At 43.2% G+C, this 15,766-nt stretch overlaps 1 protein-coding gene across 7 annotated transcripts in view; it reads left to right on the top strand.

Annotated features, from left to right (window-relative positions):
• Window positions 1–15,766, top strand: part of Sipa1l1 (signal induced proliferation associated 1 like 1) — a 258,641-nt gene that overhangs the window by 70,566 nt on the left and 172,309 nt on the right. The window contains exon 4 of one of the 7 annotated variants that reach the window (XM_052185507.1): window positions 11,701–11,793. The exons of the other annotated variants lie outside the window; for them this stretch is intronic. The gene's annotated coding sequence lies outside the window, so the exon portion shown is untranslated. The remainder of the gene's footprint in view (window positions 1–11,700; window positions 11,794–15,766) is intronic. 7 annotated transcript variants of the gene reach the window in all.

The raw sequence follows: 15,766 nt of genomic DNA, 5'->3' as shown, positions 1-15,766 counted from the left end.
GTGCCATTTCTTAGTGCGTCTGAGCTTCGGAAGGTTCTTCCAGATCAGACTCATCTGTTCTAAGGCCTGAGGAATGTGCTGTGTACCCAGTGTCTACCTCATTTCCATACCACAGACAGCACACAGGATTAAAAGAGAGTTCCTGCAGGGGCAGGAAGGGCAGGTACCTCTTAAGTTTGCCTTAAAGGACTCTTGGTCTTAGAGTAAAGCATTGCATGAAATCTCTTCCTTTTGAATGATTGTCTATCACGACAGGAAAGACTTTTCTTATTTTTAATTGCTTAAGAGATAAACATGCAATACTTGATGAGTGTTAGATTAAAAACCTCTGATGTTTTGAGATGGTCAGTTTTCCTTTGTCACTTTAAAAAAATGTTTATTTATTTATTTTTAATTTATTTATATTTCAAATGTTATCCCCTTATCTGGTTCCCCCCACCCTTTCAGAAAACTCCCTATCCCATCCTCCCACCTCTTGCTTCTGTAAAGGTGTTCTAACACCCACCCACCCACTCACCCACTCATTCCCACCTTCCTGCTCTCAATTCCCCTACAATGGGGCTTCTGTCGAACTTTCATAGGACCAAGAACCTTTCCTCCCATTGATGCTTTAAAAGGCTTTCCTCTGCTACAAGTGCAGCTGGAATTATGTGTACTTGGCATATGGGTTGATGGCTTAGTCCCTGGGAGCTCTGAGGGGGGGGGGGTGTCAGGTTGGTTGATATTGTTGTTCTTCCTATGGGGTTACAAACCCCTTTAGCTCCTTTGGTCCTTTCTCTAGCTCCTCCATTGGGGACCCCTCACTCAGTCCAGTGGTTGGCTGCTAGCATCCTCCTCTGTATTTGTAAGGCTCTGACAGGGCCTCTCAGGAGACAGCCATATCAGGCTCCTTTCAACAAGCACCTCTTGGCATCCACAATAGTGTCTGAGTTTGGTGATTGTATCTGGGATGAATCCCCAGAAGGGACAGTCTCTGGATGGCCTTTCGTTTCTGCTCTGCACTTTGTCATGGTATTTGCTCTCGTGTGTATTTTCTTCCCCCTTTCTAAGAAGGACCGAAGCACCCACACTTTGGTCTTCCTTCTTCTTGAACTTCATGGGGGTCTGTGAATTGTAACTTGGGTAATTGGAGCTTTTGGGCTAATACCTACTTATCAGTGAGTGCATACCATGTGTGTTCTTTTGTGATTGGGTTACCTCACTCAGGATGATGTTTTCTAGTTCTATTTGCCTAAGAATTTCATGAATTCATCATTTTTCATGATTGTTATCCCTTCTGTTCCCAAGTTCTCAAACCCTCTAGTTAGAGCTCTTAGCAAAGTTCTGAGCTGTACTTCATTCACATGTCACATGGGTCCCAGGAGCCTAAAGCCCTGCCGGGCAGTGTGAATCTTAGGTCTACAGAGCCATATCTCAGGGATGGCGGGCTGTGATGGGCCAGAGGACTTGTCTAGTGCAAACAGCCTTAGAGTAGTCAGAGCAGCACATGCTGTTGTGCAGGGTGAAAAAACAGAGATTACAAGTCGGGGGGTAGGGGTGGGGGGCAGACATTCAGGCGGGAGCCCACAGAAGATGCCACACTGCCCACAGCAGTCTCCCATGCCGGCCTCGGGTGCACATAATCCTCTCTCTAGCTATTTTTGAAATGGCGTGTGACAACTTTTGCACAGGCCTTCCTTCACCTGAAGTTACCATTGTGGTACTCTCTTTCCTCTGAACATACTCATTTCCTCAAGAAGGCATTCTTAAGTTTCACCTTTGCAGTTAGATATTATTTTGGGTCTTGATTAGCTGAATTATGTAATTCACTGTGAAAATCTTGTCTTAGTTATTATTCCTTTGCAGTGAAGAGACCATGACCAAGGCAATTCTTATAAGAGAAAGCATTTAACTCATCAGTGCAATATTTGATGAGTGTTACATTCAGAAGCTCTGATATTTGAAATGGTCAGTTTTCATTTGCCACTTTTGGTTCAGAATTGCTATCCCGGCTTGTTTACAACTTCAGAGGCTTATTAGTCCATCCATTACCATTAAGGCATGGGACATGGCAGCAGGCAGGACAGGCATGGTGCTGAAGAAGTAACTGAGAGCTAGTGTGTGTGTGTGTGTGTGTGTGTGTGTGTACCTGGCATGGGCTTTTTGAAACCTCAAAGCCTGCCTTCATTGAAACACTTCTGTGAACAAGGCACACCTACTTCAACAAAACCATACCTTCTAATCCTCACAAAAAAAAAAAAAGCCACTTTCCGATGACTAAACATTCAAAAATAGGAGCCTATGGAGGCCATTCCCACTCAGACCACCACACCATGAACCTTCCTCTAGATTCATCCTGTTTATACGGGCTTTGTGTCATTTAAAAAAATGTCAAATATTTAGGGAAAGCCCTTAGAACAATGCCATTTTTGCAAGCTACCAGTGCTGTGTATTATAAGAGAAAATTTGAATCAAAAGATTTATTATATTTATATTCTTTCTTTAGTGTATTAATTTCTACATCCTTGTCTACTTCTCATAAATCACCTTGTTAGCCAGTAGTTAGCACTGAGGATTATACTAAATAAGCTCAATAAATAAATAAATAAGATTCCATCTCTTGTGCACAATAAAGCTTAAGACATGGCTCTATTGAAAATAAACTATTTATAAAGTACATAAGACAATTTCCATAAAGATGGGGTATAGCTTGATGTGTGACACCTTCCATAAAGGTAGGTTCTATAGGTTCTGGAGAGGATCCAGTGACCCCAAAGGGCAAAGATTACCAGGCGATTAAGCATGTCAGTCTCCAGGCTTCTGGGTGGGAAATGTTTTCTGTCCGTCCCTTTGAAGGGACAAGTCTGGGTCTTTCTTTCTTTCTTTCTTTCTTTCTTTCTTTCTTTCTTTCTTTCTTTCTTTCTTTCTTTCTTTCTTTCTTTCTTTCTTTCTTTCTTTCTTCCTTCCTTCCTTCCTTCCTTCCTTCCTTCCTTCCTTCCTTCCTTCCTTCCTTCCTTTCTTTCTTCCTTTCTTCCCTCCCTCCCTCCCTCCCTCCCTCCCTCCCTCCCTCCCTCCCTCCCTCCCTCCTCCCTCCCTCCCTCCCTCCCTCCCTCCTTCCTTCCTTCCTTCCTTCCTTCCTTCCTTCCTTTTTCCTTTTTTTCCCTCTGAGACAGGGTTTCTCTGTGTAGCCCTGGCTATCCTGGAACTCCAGGCTGGCCTCAAACGCAGAAATCCGCCTGCCTCTGCCCCTGCTCCCCCATTCTCCCCCCCTCCCCCCCCCCCTGCCCCCTGGCCCCCTGCCTCAGCCTTTGCCTCTGCCTCCCAAGTGCTGGGATTGAAGGTGTGTGCTACCACTGCCTGGCCAGCATTTCTGTTTCTTTAGTGCTTCTCTGTGAGCACAGGGACCTTTGAACTTCTACAACTGGGGGTGAGCTTTAAGAGTTTAGGGCTCTGGCTAGTTGGGGTTTGCTTTCTCTGCTTTCTGTTTGTGGTTCAAGATGTGAGCCCCCAGCTCTCAGGTTCCCATGCATGCCTGCTGCTAAGCTTCTCTGCTATAATGGTGGTGGACTCTGACCCGCCTGGCACTGCCAGCCCCAAGTAAACCCTTCTAAAGTTGCGCAGGTCAGGGTGTTTTATCATAGCAATAGACAAATAACTAAGACTCAGAAGAGCATAAGCACTTTAATTGAATGCTACCATGTTGCCCATTATCAGCTTGGCTTTCATTTGTTTAACTACACAGGCAGCTTTCTCTGTACACCCAGAGCTGAGCTTGGCATGGGGCCACCCCACCCCCTTTTTTCTTGAAGGATTTGGAATCTAGAAAGTGATGCAGGCGCATCTTTAGGGGCAGTGAGGGGAGGATTTGAAAATTGACAAAGTACAGTAGTAGACTTTGCTGTTTCTCATTAGCGTATGTAAGAGGATGCAAGCCACAGATGCCCAGGGAAGCAGAGCTGTGTAGAGGTACCACATCTACATAGGGTTTAATACTTGTTTCTGACAACATTGTTTTTTTTCCAGGATTTACTCAGCTACCACATGATATTTATACTTATGTATGAATTATAGCTCTTGTGCGAATGGAAGCATAGCACACTGAATCCATTCTAGCTGCAGATTTTTCCTTATCTTTCAGTGTCTCAGTGACAGGCTTTAGGCATTGAGTGCCACAGTAGCTGCTAAGATACAGATGGGTTTTGAGCATCTGCCCGACAAAGGGCAGTGCAGTAGAAGCTTAGCTCCCAGTGTGTCCTGTTGAGGTGCTGAAACACGCAGAAGAGGTGGAGCATAGTGAAGTCCTTACCCTCAGAAGGCATTTCCCTCATAAGGGATTAGGGCAGGTCTTCTGAGGGAGTCCATTCTCACAAGCGCCAGTAATTGAGTAAAACTGGTCCCTGAATGTCATTTTATTTTTGTCTTGATATGTTTCCACCATGATGCCCTCACAGAAGCTATTATGTTGTGAAGTGGCCAAAAGTTCCTTACCATAGGGCAAACTGATGGGCCACCCAGTCTAGGACTTTCAGTGTCAAAACTTCATTCTTTGTACATTACAGGCATTACTCAGGCATTTTGTTATAACAATAGAAAACACACAGCAGCTAACCTTGACTTACAAGTGTACAATTTAGAGGGATTTCTGGTTTAAAGACTATTATTGTTAGAGCCTGTTTCAAGTATTAACACCCTACCTCCAAATAAATTACACAAATGTATCTTCTCAGCAGTAGATACTACTTTCTTCTCTTGCCAATAGTACACGACTTAGCTTGCATCTCACTTTGTTTGGCATGAAGTTTCTGTGCGTACCCAGGCTTACCTTACCCACTTCAGCTTCCCAAGTAGCTGGGACTAATGAGGTGTGCAGTCTCACTGTTTTCCTTTACGTACATAATGCTTAGTCTTTAAGATGTCTCATGGTCTAGGCTGGTCTTGAACATGAGATGTAGCAGAGAATGCCTCAGACTCTGAATTCCTTACCTTCCTGCCTCGAATTATTGCTATACTCTGCCATATTCAGTTTGCCTTAGCTTTGCCTTTTATGAACTCTGTCAATTTCACAACTGAAAAGTGGATTCTCGCTGCTGTTTCTCACACCACACATGAACATACTTTCAAGTGCTTAACGGTAACTTCCCAGTGTGTAGACTACCTCTTGTCCTCTGCCTGTTCATCTTTCCACATAGGCTCTTAAATAAAGACAAAGTGCTTTTCACCTTTCTACATGGTTTATGTTTTGCCATTTATGGTATCTTTTGCCTTCTGTGCATTTTTCAGGTTAACTTTCTTGATATTAGATTTTTATGTCCTATTAGAAGAAATGTGGGCTCTCGGTTTATGAAAAATGTGTTTTCTTTGAAGACTCTGGTGGCTTCTGTTGATGGTGAGCATTATTGTTACTGTGTTTATTTGGTGAGCAGCCCTTCCTTTGTTTTCCCTGATTATCTGGCTCTGCCATTGCTGTTGCTGAGACATGTCTCTCTCTACACTGATTTATTCTAAGTGTCACATTTTATCTTATTTGAAATTCCCTCAAGTGTTTTTGGGATTTTTAGTGTATCCATTGACTCAGGAACCAGTTTTACCCCCTTCGTTATCACCGGTTCACCACACTTTCACTAGCTGGCAAGCGTTAAGGCCGCCCTCCTCATTAATCTTCTTTTCCATAATTAGCCCAATTAGTCTTCACAATTTTCCCACAGGAGCTGTAGAATTAGCTTTTGAGTATTCTCTAAGAATATCTTCTTAGTCTTACTAGAATTGTAGCACATTTACATGGGAATTTAGATTTCTTTTAGAAGCTTTGATCTCCTGGGCAACTGTTTCGTATACATTAGATATTTCCCATCTTCTCTGTTTTTAAAAAAGTTTACTTCAAGTAGATTTATTACTGATCACATAGAGATAGTTTCTTTCTTCATGTATTGAGTTCCATTTCCGTTCTTTTGGTAATTTCTGTTCTTTTAGGGTCTAATATCTTAGGTAAAAGTTGGACGTTCCCCACCACAGTGCTCTGAGGTCTTCAGTGGGAAGTCATGGGTGTATACTGGTTGTAGTGTGAAGCGGGCAGGAGTGTGGGCTGGAACTCTAGTTGTGCTGCTCGAGTCCGCTGTAGCCTATGCTGACCCTGGGCACTGGCTCCCATCCTGCTCTTTGTCTCCCTGCCTGTTAGCTTTTGTAAGATGATGTGAAATTTTGCAGAATTGCTTTATAGCCCATGCTGAGAACTTTTAGTTTGACTTTTGTCTTTTTAGTGTGGGAAAAGAGAAAATCTCTTTTAACATAGTGATTCTTTAGATAAGCATGTTGGATTCCTTAGTCATTCTTTTTCCTCTCAGCCCTCCTCTATTCTTTTGCTTCTGTGGTGCTGAGGTAGAACCTGGAATCTTGTATAGGAGATAGGTACTAAATCACTGAACATGCATCCCTAGCCCACAGCTCTGAATTATCACTAACATATCCCCTACTTTTGATAACACCCCTACTCTCTCTCTCTTTTTTTTTTTCCTTCTCGAGACACGGTTTCTCTGTGTAGCCCTGGCCGTCCTGGAACTCACTCTGTAGACCAGGCTGGCCTCGAACTCAGAAATCCGCCTACCTTTGCCTCCCAAGTGCTGGGACTAAAGGCGTGCGCCACCACCGTCCGGCTAACACCCCTACTCTTATTGGAAGTCATCATAATGATGTGTGCTCCTCATTTCTCGGGACCCATGTTGGGGACACACATGCTGCTGGTCCCCCGCAGTTTTCCTCATCTTGAGACCTGTTCTTCACAAGATTCTACCTGTCTCTAGCCACTTCAGCAAACATCCATCACTTCTGAGGTTCTTGGATGGTCACTCCTAGGTCATCCCAATCTTAATGTCAGCTCTAGAGGTTCCCAAATTGAGTACATTGATTCAGTGTCCTCAGTGAATGAGCAAGGAGACATGATTGCTTTAGTGTCATACAGAGTGACCTAAAGTCATACTGGAAAGCAGAATCTTGTTTTATGTGATTGAGTCCCCATTTTGTCTCAGCATCTGGCTGAGGGGTCAGAGGAAAGTAGTCTGTTAGTGTGAATTGGGAGTGTGAATTGGGAGGCAGGGAGGCACTGCTGGAGCATGTAAGCACCTAGCCCAGATTGCTGCCTGGTTTCAGACTTTATTCTTGTATTCTGCTGCTTGCTGCTGCCACTGCTGCTGCCCCGCCTCACTCCTGGACAAGTTGCAAAGCTGTGGGCTGGTTGCTATGGGAATTGATGGGTGCTGCTGGCAGAGGGAGAAGGAAAGTTCTTGGAGCTGACCCAAAAATCTTCAGGGAGCAGGGTTTTTTTTCTTCCGCTTCTGGCTTTCCTACGTGCTGCTTTTGGATTTGATTGGGGGCAGTCTTTCCTGGAGTCTTCAAGTCTTCACCAGGAAGACTTCTAGAAGGAGGGGTACAGGGGTTCAGCAGTTTGCTTCTGAGGCTTTGCTGAAGTCACACAGCCCTTGTCTCTACACTGTCCAGGAATGTGCTACACACAGGTGGTAGTACCCAGGGGTTAATCTTAGAGTTATGACTCCTCTGTCTTCACAATGAAACCTACATGAAAACAGGTGGGGCATTCATTTTTATTTTGGATTTCTGAACTATCAGGGTAGAAAATGGACATTTTAGTGAGTTAGTACTCATTGGACAATAATGAAGTTAAAATGTATTTCATATAAAGCTGGGTGTGGTGGTACCCATCTTTAATCCCAGCACTCAGTAGGCAGAGGCAGTTGGATCTCTGAGTTTGAGGACAGCCTAGTTTACAAAGAGAGTTCTAGGACAGTCAGGGTTACACAGAGAAACCCTGTCTGGAAAAAAGTTATCAGCTTTTATTTAATTAAGCTGATGAGTAATTTCAAGCACTGATGTAATACAAGCTAGATTATTTTTATGACAAATCATGAAAAGTGAATGTGAAACACTGATTTTCCCTTCAGGAGAGAATATGAATGACTCTGGGTGTTAGTTACAGCACTTGATGGGACAAAAAGAGCCACCTACGTTTCTAGTTTCAGGTCCCTGTTCTGTCATTTCTGATTTTTGTGTTTACTACTAATGAAAATGTTTTAGGTAAAGAAATCCCTCCCCCTCTCCCACCCCTTACTTTAACCTGACATTGAATTCAGGATAAATGTGAGCTTCTATCTAAATCTGTTCAAACCTTAACCATGTATGTTTGTACAGTCATTTAACAGAGTGACACACAACATTCTGAGGTACCATGGGATTTGGATAATTCCAGTTCTCTGGAAGGGAGTCTGTGAAAGGGTTGGAAAGAAATCACACAGGTCTTGCTTGCTTAGAGTCTGCTCTTGTAGCCTGTGTAAGATCATGAAAAAAATTAAAGGAAATACATTGTAAATGGTGATAGAGATGCTTTAATGATGTGGTGGTTTGAATATACTTGGCCCAGGACTTGGCACTTTTAGGAGGTGTGGCCCTGTTGGAGTAGGTAGGTGTAGTCTTGTTTAAGGAAGTATGTCATGGTGGGGGGGGGGGCTTTGAGACCCACCTCCTAGCTGCCTTAAAACAGTCTGCTCCTGCCTTCCCTTGAATGAAGATGTAGAACTCTCAGCTCCTCCTGCACCATGCCTGCCTGGATGCTGCTATGTTCCCACCTTGATGATAATGGACTGAATCTCATAACCTGTAAACCAGCCCAATTAAATGTTGTCCTTATAAGAGTTGCCTTGGTCGTGGTGTCTATTCACAGCAGTAAAACCCTAACTAAGACAAATGAAGTGGTGGTAACTGCAAGACCAAGTGATCTTCACAAGGGACACTCTGGAAGCTGAGTCGAGGAGCTGACAGCCATGGAGGATGTGGTAGTCTGTCCAGTCCTAGGCATTTGCAGATTAGCCATTAGTATTTGACTGGAATCCTCTAAGTATGCAGCACTTTACTAAGTGTTGACCCTGGTTTCTTAGCCTTAGTACTTTTTAACTTCTCTGGCTTTTATTTGCCTTACACAATGTCTACCTGGGCTGTACAGGGTGACCTCCAAGGAGGGGTTGCTGTGGAGAAGGACTTTGATCCCTGAGACTTGCATCCGAGAGAAGAGCTGAGAGCTGGGAGGCCTGGAGTGTGGGCGTTAGGCCTGGGTGCTGCGCATCCTCTGCTTCCTCAATGTAAAAACACAGCCCTTACCTCAGAGGGAGTGAGGCAGCTTATTCTGGGCCAAATATGAGTGGCTGCAGCCCGGGGACACAGATTCAGGTCACCCCATCACTGTGTTCCCTTGTGGTAAGAGTTGAGTTCGGTGTTTGTAGTAAGAGAACAGAGAGCTGGGCGCAGGCCTCTTCTTTTATGTGGGTGGATAGCAGGCAGGCAGGCCTCTGCTCCGGGGCTCAGATGCTGTCTGATGATGTTCCTAGGTTAATGGAAGCTCAGGGCCTGTTCCTGCATTCCAAAGGGGTTTACCTAATAGTCACAAGAATGTTGGGTCAGATACAGAGGCCGACTGTCGACTCAGGTAGCCCGGGATCATTTTAACTCCCATCTTTTCACAATCAGTTAATCACCTTGGCACTATGTTTAACAGAGGTGTGTCTTTTTTAACTTTCCTGGAATTTGTTTGCCCTTATTTGATTCTCTTGCTTGGAAATAGATGTAGTTCTTCACAGGTAAAAGAGGAGAAAGCTGAGGTTCCAAGCAATGTCAGCCTTTTTTTAACTGAGATTTTTTTTGAGCTCTTGGCATTAAATGTTGCCTGGAGCCCCAGGTCTTATATAGTTAACTATATTGCCCTGTGTTGTTCAGGCTTAACTAGTATGGTAGAGTAGAGCTCTGTATGGTGTTGATCTCTAAAGTTGGTCTCCCCAACCTGAGGGACTCAGCAGAGACACTAAGAAATGCCCTGAGAGGTGGCCCTTGAATTAAGCACAGCAGGAGAGATGAACTTTAGAATTATAGAGTAGTGTTTTGGGGGACCTTGTGAAGGGGCTAAGCGAGGGAGGACCGGACTGCCTTGTAGAGAGGGTGGGTTCATCATGTCCATAGGGAAGGGTGTGTGAAGGGCAGGGGAAATAGCTGAGAATTAGGCTGGAACCAAGCCCTGCTGAAGAATTTGGATCCTCTTTCTGTAGATGTTGAGGAACTTTTGCTGTTTTTGAGACTGATAAGATATCTTTTTGTCTTAAAAATCTTTAAAAGACCTAGCCAAAGTTAAAATTCCACCAGGTGTGGTAGTGCAGTTTTTAATCCCAGTGCTTGGGAGGTAGAAGCAGGAGAATCTTTGTGAGTTTAAAGACCAACTTGGTCTATGTGGTGATTTTTTTTAAAAAAAGAAATGCAGTGGAAATGAAGTGAGAAGGAAATGGTGAGTGATGTTGCAGTCGAGCAGTGCTGGTTCACATCCTTAATCCCAGAGCGCATACAGGAAACTGAGAGTTTGAAGCCAGCCTGGGCTTCATGGTAAAACCCTGTCTTTTAAAAAAAAAAAAAAAAAAACAAAAAAAAAAAAAAAACAAAAGAAGCAGTTAAAGATTCAGTATAAATGAAAATGAAAAACAAAACTCAGATTTACCCACCAGGAAGTGTTTGTTTTGTGGGCTAGAGTTCTGATTGTAATCCTGTTAGTATGGTGATTCTGGTTCTGGACAAGTAGAAATACAAGATTGTTGGGAATCTGTTGGAATCTTGATTTGCTTACACAGTCCTGTGTGGTGCTTATTAGTGAGTCTGAGATCTGAAGTCTACAAAGTAAGACTTCTTCATGAGGCATGCGACCAATCAGGCAATTTTAGGTGGGATCTCATGTGGCCTTCTTAGTACCAGAAAAGAGCCAACTCTCCTGGTGACCTCTGTCATGTATTATTGCCCAGAAAATTCCCAAGGGCCCTGATTGAACCTTTACCCATGTATGATATTTATAAAAATACAGCTTTCTGCTTGCTTTAAGCAGAGTTTATACTGCTTTACCAAGGAAATTAAAAAAGTAAATCTCTTAGCACCAAGTTGAGAAAGTTTGTTGACAGCTGGTTAGCACTGGTTTTGAAGCATATTGTCTAGTTGAGCCTAGTCAGTGGTACAGAGGAGGGCACAGACTGAGACTGACTACTGCAAGCAGATTCTAGTCCATCCTGTTCACCACTTCCTACTGAGTGAATCTCTAGTACCCGAGACACAGGAAGGGCCAAGCAAGTGCTCTCTTGGACGGACAGATGCTGGGCAAGTTTCAGGACATCCCTCCTCTCTCCTAGGAGTAACTGTTGTCAAGGGTGGAAAAGCTGGTAAGCTGCCTTTTGGGCTTGCTTTAGTCCTGAAGACTTTACAATGCCTGGTCAGATTGTCCTTTCTGTGTCAGAGGCAGTCTCTAGGTGCTCTTCAGTTTCTTTAGACCAAACAACCAAACAGAACTGAAGTAACTGAAAACTACCACATCTCATAGGCTGACTTAAGAAATGCAAAGCACATAGTATACCATTCTCTTCTTTTGCTTTTAAAAGGGTCAAGGTCCCAAGTTAGCATACTTCCTTCTAAGCCAAGATCAGTCACTTGACTCAGAGCCTGGACGGATGGGAATCCAAGGGGTTTGCTGAAGCATTGAGCAGCAATGTGAGGAGTTCTTCCCTGGCAGCTTAGAATTTTTCTAATTCCAGTAATTTATTATAAAAAAAGTACTATTTTGTTAACATTTACTAAAGAATTTTAATCAGTGGATCCGTTTTTGTATAAATATTAAGGTTTTCTTTTTTTCCTTGACAGACAAATGGGAACATTTGAAAGTGGTCTCTGAAGGTTTTCTGGCCCTCACAGAGCCTGCACTTCTGTTCTTTGGAACCATTGCAGTGAAGCAGAGTATGTTGTTCACTGGTGGCGGCTGGAGGATCTGGCACTTCTTAGTGGTGCTTAAGTTGGGGCAGGTTCTAAGAGAATGTGAACATAAATTTTGTGCTTAGAGTTCTTGAATTAAACTCCCCAGATTCTGTTTTTAGACCATTAAGACACTCTTGTGTTGTCTCTTAAGATATATAGCACTTTACAGTTTTGTTTTGCTATTTTAAAATTTATTTAAACATCACTGCCTAAAACCTTTTATTCCATGTATATATGCATATATGAATATATGAATGTACATGTGTATGTATGTATGTATGTATGTATGTATGTATGTATGTATGTATGAATGTATGTATGTATGTGCATGTGCTTGTGCCATGGGCATGTGCTTGGAGGACAGACGATAGTTGTTTTCTTTTTCTACCATGTGGGTTCCAGGGATCAAACTCAGATTGCTACACTTGGTGACAAGTGTCTTTACCTGCTGAGCTGTCTCCCTTGTTCCCAGTTCTACTTTTGTTTTAGTCTACTATCTAGTGTGAAGAAGCCAGTTGATAATGTAAGATAAGACCTTAATGTACCAGACAGGCTGGTATATACGCAGGATTGGATGCAGTGCTGGAGGAAGCTCTGGTGCTAGTTCCTATCTACTCAGTGCGTTAGCCAGTGGATCATGTTCCTGAAAATGATACCCACTGCCAACTGTTCGGTACCAGAGTCTTCATAGAGAGGAGCTGCTGTTCTTTCCCGCTTTCTGTGGGCACAAGGACATCGTCATTTACTTCAGTGGGCCAGGGTAAGATTCTCATTAAATTAGCATTCATCCTGAGAAAGTCAGTGTGACATTCAGTTCTGTCCTCAGGACTGGAGGGCATTCAGAAATCTGAGCATCCTTAGAAGGAAGAAGCACAAAGCATTGTCTTCTGATTAGTCCCGAGACAGGAGATGGGTATCTGTTCGAGTTCTCAGAGCCTGGGACTGGCTCCCAGTCTTGGTTCCCAGGTTATATTTCTTTTGCTTTTTTTCTCCCTCATCTTGCTTGGGAGGTTGGATGGTATTTGTTCTTTGTAAATAGTTTGTGCTCTTAATGTGACTCTGAGAGCAAGTCTGTCCTCTCCTTTGCTTTAGCTTTAGGCAATAGCATTGATGTTGGGCACCTGCAAGCCAGGCTGGGGGGGGGAGGGCAATCCTTCCACTGCCTTGATTGCACTAAGAGACATGGTTGAACATCTTTATTTAATCAGTAAACTAAAATCGAGTGCGTACTTTTAACTTTGGTGTCAGGGGATGAAAGAACTACTGTTGTGTTTAACATTGTGGCTTCCTGTATTCCTAACTATGTAGAGATTCTTAGTAGCTGGAGGCCAGGGTTAATGTAAGGATTAGAAGCAACAACTCCCCTTTTAGACACATGGGTATCTCTTGAGTGTCTGTTGCATAGATTAGGGAAGCTCAGTGGCCCTAACTTCAGATAAAGAGATTACTCAGAGTGAAACTCAATCTTGTTTCTTCCTTGGGAATTTTAATTTGAACCAAATTTTGATTTTAGCCTTGCAGAATTTCTGTGTTCTGGTCTGATTTGGGAAAGAGGGGCTCTGCTCTCTCAGACTGGTTAACTAACCCCGTGCTCTGCCATGTTGTGCTTTCTCCAGGAATGGAGGCTGTAGGTTGAGGGAGGCCAACGCCTTTTATCACTGTCATCTGCCTTACTTCTCTGAGATGGGATCCCATCCACCCATCTGCTCGTTCAGCTTGCCTGGCAGCCAGTGAGCTTCTGGAGACCCACTTTCCCTGACTCTTTAGCACTAGCCTACAAGGGCACACTACCACACTTTTTGTGTTTGTCTTGGGGATCCAACTCATGTTCACACAGCAAGCACCTCACTCACTTAAGCATCTCCTTGCTGGTGTTAGTGATTATAAAGTGCCTATGTGCAGTGGTGCCACATATCTTTGACACCAGTACTTGGGAGGCAGAGACAAGAGAATGTCTGTGAATTCTCACCAGCTTGGTCTACAGAGCAAGTTTCAGGATAGCCTAGACCATGCAGAGAAACCCCATCTTGAAAAACTTGTGTGTGTGTGTGTGTGTGTGTGGTGTTTTCAAAAGTGCCTATTTGCTATCAGTGTTTGGTGCTAGTTAAATATCTCTGATTTTTACACTCTGGTTATAAAGATCTCCAATGGTTATTTTATTATTATTATTGTTATTATTATTGTTATTATTATTCTTTTTTGGTTTTTTAGAGACAGGGTTTCTCTGTATAGCCCTGGCTGTCCTGGAACTCACTCTGTAGACCAGGCTGGCCTTGAACTCAGAAATCTGCCTGCCTCTGCCTCCCAAGTGCTGGGATTAAAAGCATGTGCCACCACTACCCAGCTATTATTTTTCTTCTTAACAGTTAATTGACAGGTATTCGTATTTGAAATGTTGCTGGAAAATGCATATTCTCTCCCAGTTACTGTAGTCATTGCATCAAACAAAATATGCAATACATATCTTACAGACAGCTGCCAGCTGTAAGATCTCTGCTTTCTTGTAAGGTTTTCCTGTGCTTGTTTGTTTTAAAAGAATTTGTTCTTATGCATGGTGAGATATGTAACAGAAGCTAGTTTATATTTTATGTGTAGAGGTGTTTCACCTGCTTATCTCTGTGTGTTAGCAGGCCTTGTGTTCCAGGAGGCTAAAACAGGGAAATCAGATCTCCAGGAACTGAAGTTACAGACAGTTGTGAGCTGCCATGTGGAACCCAGATCCTCTGGAAGAACAGCCAGTGCTCTTAACTCCTGTCCCGACAAACTGCCTGTGACTAGAAGGAACAAAGGGACAGCACTGTCACTGGCATGTTTCTGACTTTGCATTTTCCTGTCCATGTTTGTGTTTTCAAGTAGCAAAATTGGAAGAACTCTTCATGATACTTCTGCTTTTTATGTTTAGTTACGTCTTTGAATATTTTCCATTCATTTAAATAAGTTTTGGAATACTATTTTGAATCGCCTTCTAATACTGTACCTTGTTTTAGACTAATTTGTCTGATGTGTCATAGGTGGAGATTCTCTGTATTTATTTTGGATGTGCATTTGGTAGAAATGTTACTAAGAGTTACTGGATCAGATCACTGGGATGGCTTCTGCTTCTAAATATCCCTATTTTAGATGACTAGAGATAGAACCTATTCCCTTTCCTCCTGGTCTTTTGAAAAACTATCTTTGAGTACACTGACATTAATGAACCCTACAGAAGGAAGATAGACGACTTCAGAAAATCTCATAGGACAGTAGTTCATGGTCTGTGAACTAATGACACTAAGCAAAAGCTTGGAATTATAAGGGCAGGCATGGAAAGAGTACCTTTGTTAACCTCTGTTGGTACTGCAGTAAAAGGATGCCACAGGAAAGAATTCTTACAAGTCACATTATTCGAATGTTCCGAACTGAACCATAGTCCTCTCTGTTCTGCTGCATCATCTGTGTGGCTGATCTGAAGGAGTGAGCAGTGATGTCCTTGAAGTTTTCAGTGTTTAGGCTGCATTTAAAAATGGTGGCAAGTGCTTTGCTCATGGTTGTAATGAATTCGGCCCCCATGGCAGCCCCACTGGTGTTTGGAATCGCTACAACACACTTTCCGTGGTTTCACTTCTTTCCCAGCAGCTATGGGCAGCATCTCATAGTCACTGGACTTAGGGCTCAATATTGCAAGTCCATATGTCCCTGGGTTTGTCTAGTCACAGTGAGTGTGACACATAGTGTGTTCTGTGACTAAGGTGCTTTGTTGTGGCAAGTAGAATTCCTGTGAGGGAGGTGGTATGCAGGCAGGTTCTCTGCTTATGGATAGAGTGAGTGACTGAGAACACTTAGTTTGTAATGCTAGGTATTGTCTGATTGAGGACACTTAGTATCTATCGAATGGCCCGGTATTGTCTGTCAGCTGCCTTCCTTCCCTTAGTGATTTTTCTTGGACCTTTGTTGTGGTCGCTGTCGTCCTTCAGCG

Source organism: Apodemus sylvaticus, chromosome 6 (assembly GCF_947179515.1).
Source record: "Apodemus sylvaticus chromosome 6, mApoSyl1.1, whole genome shotgun sequence".
Lineage (NCBI taxonomy): Eukaryota > Metazoa > Chordata > Mammalia > Rodentia > Muridae > Apodemus > Apodemus sylvaticus.
Note: the sequence above shows the minus strand (reverse complement) of the source record. Positions and strands in the feature narration are given on the sequence as shown.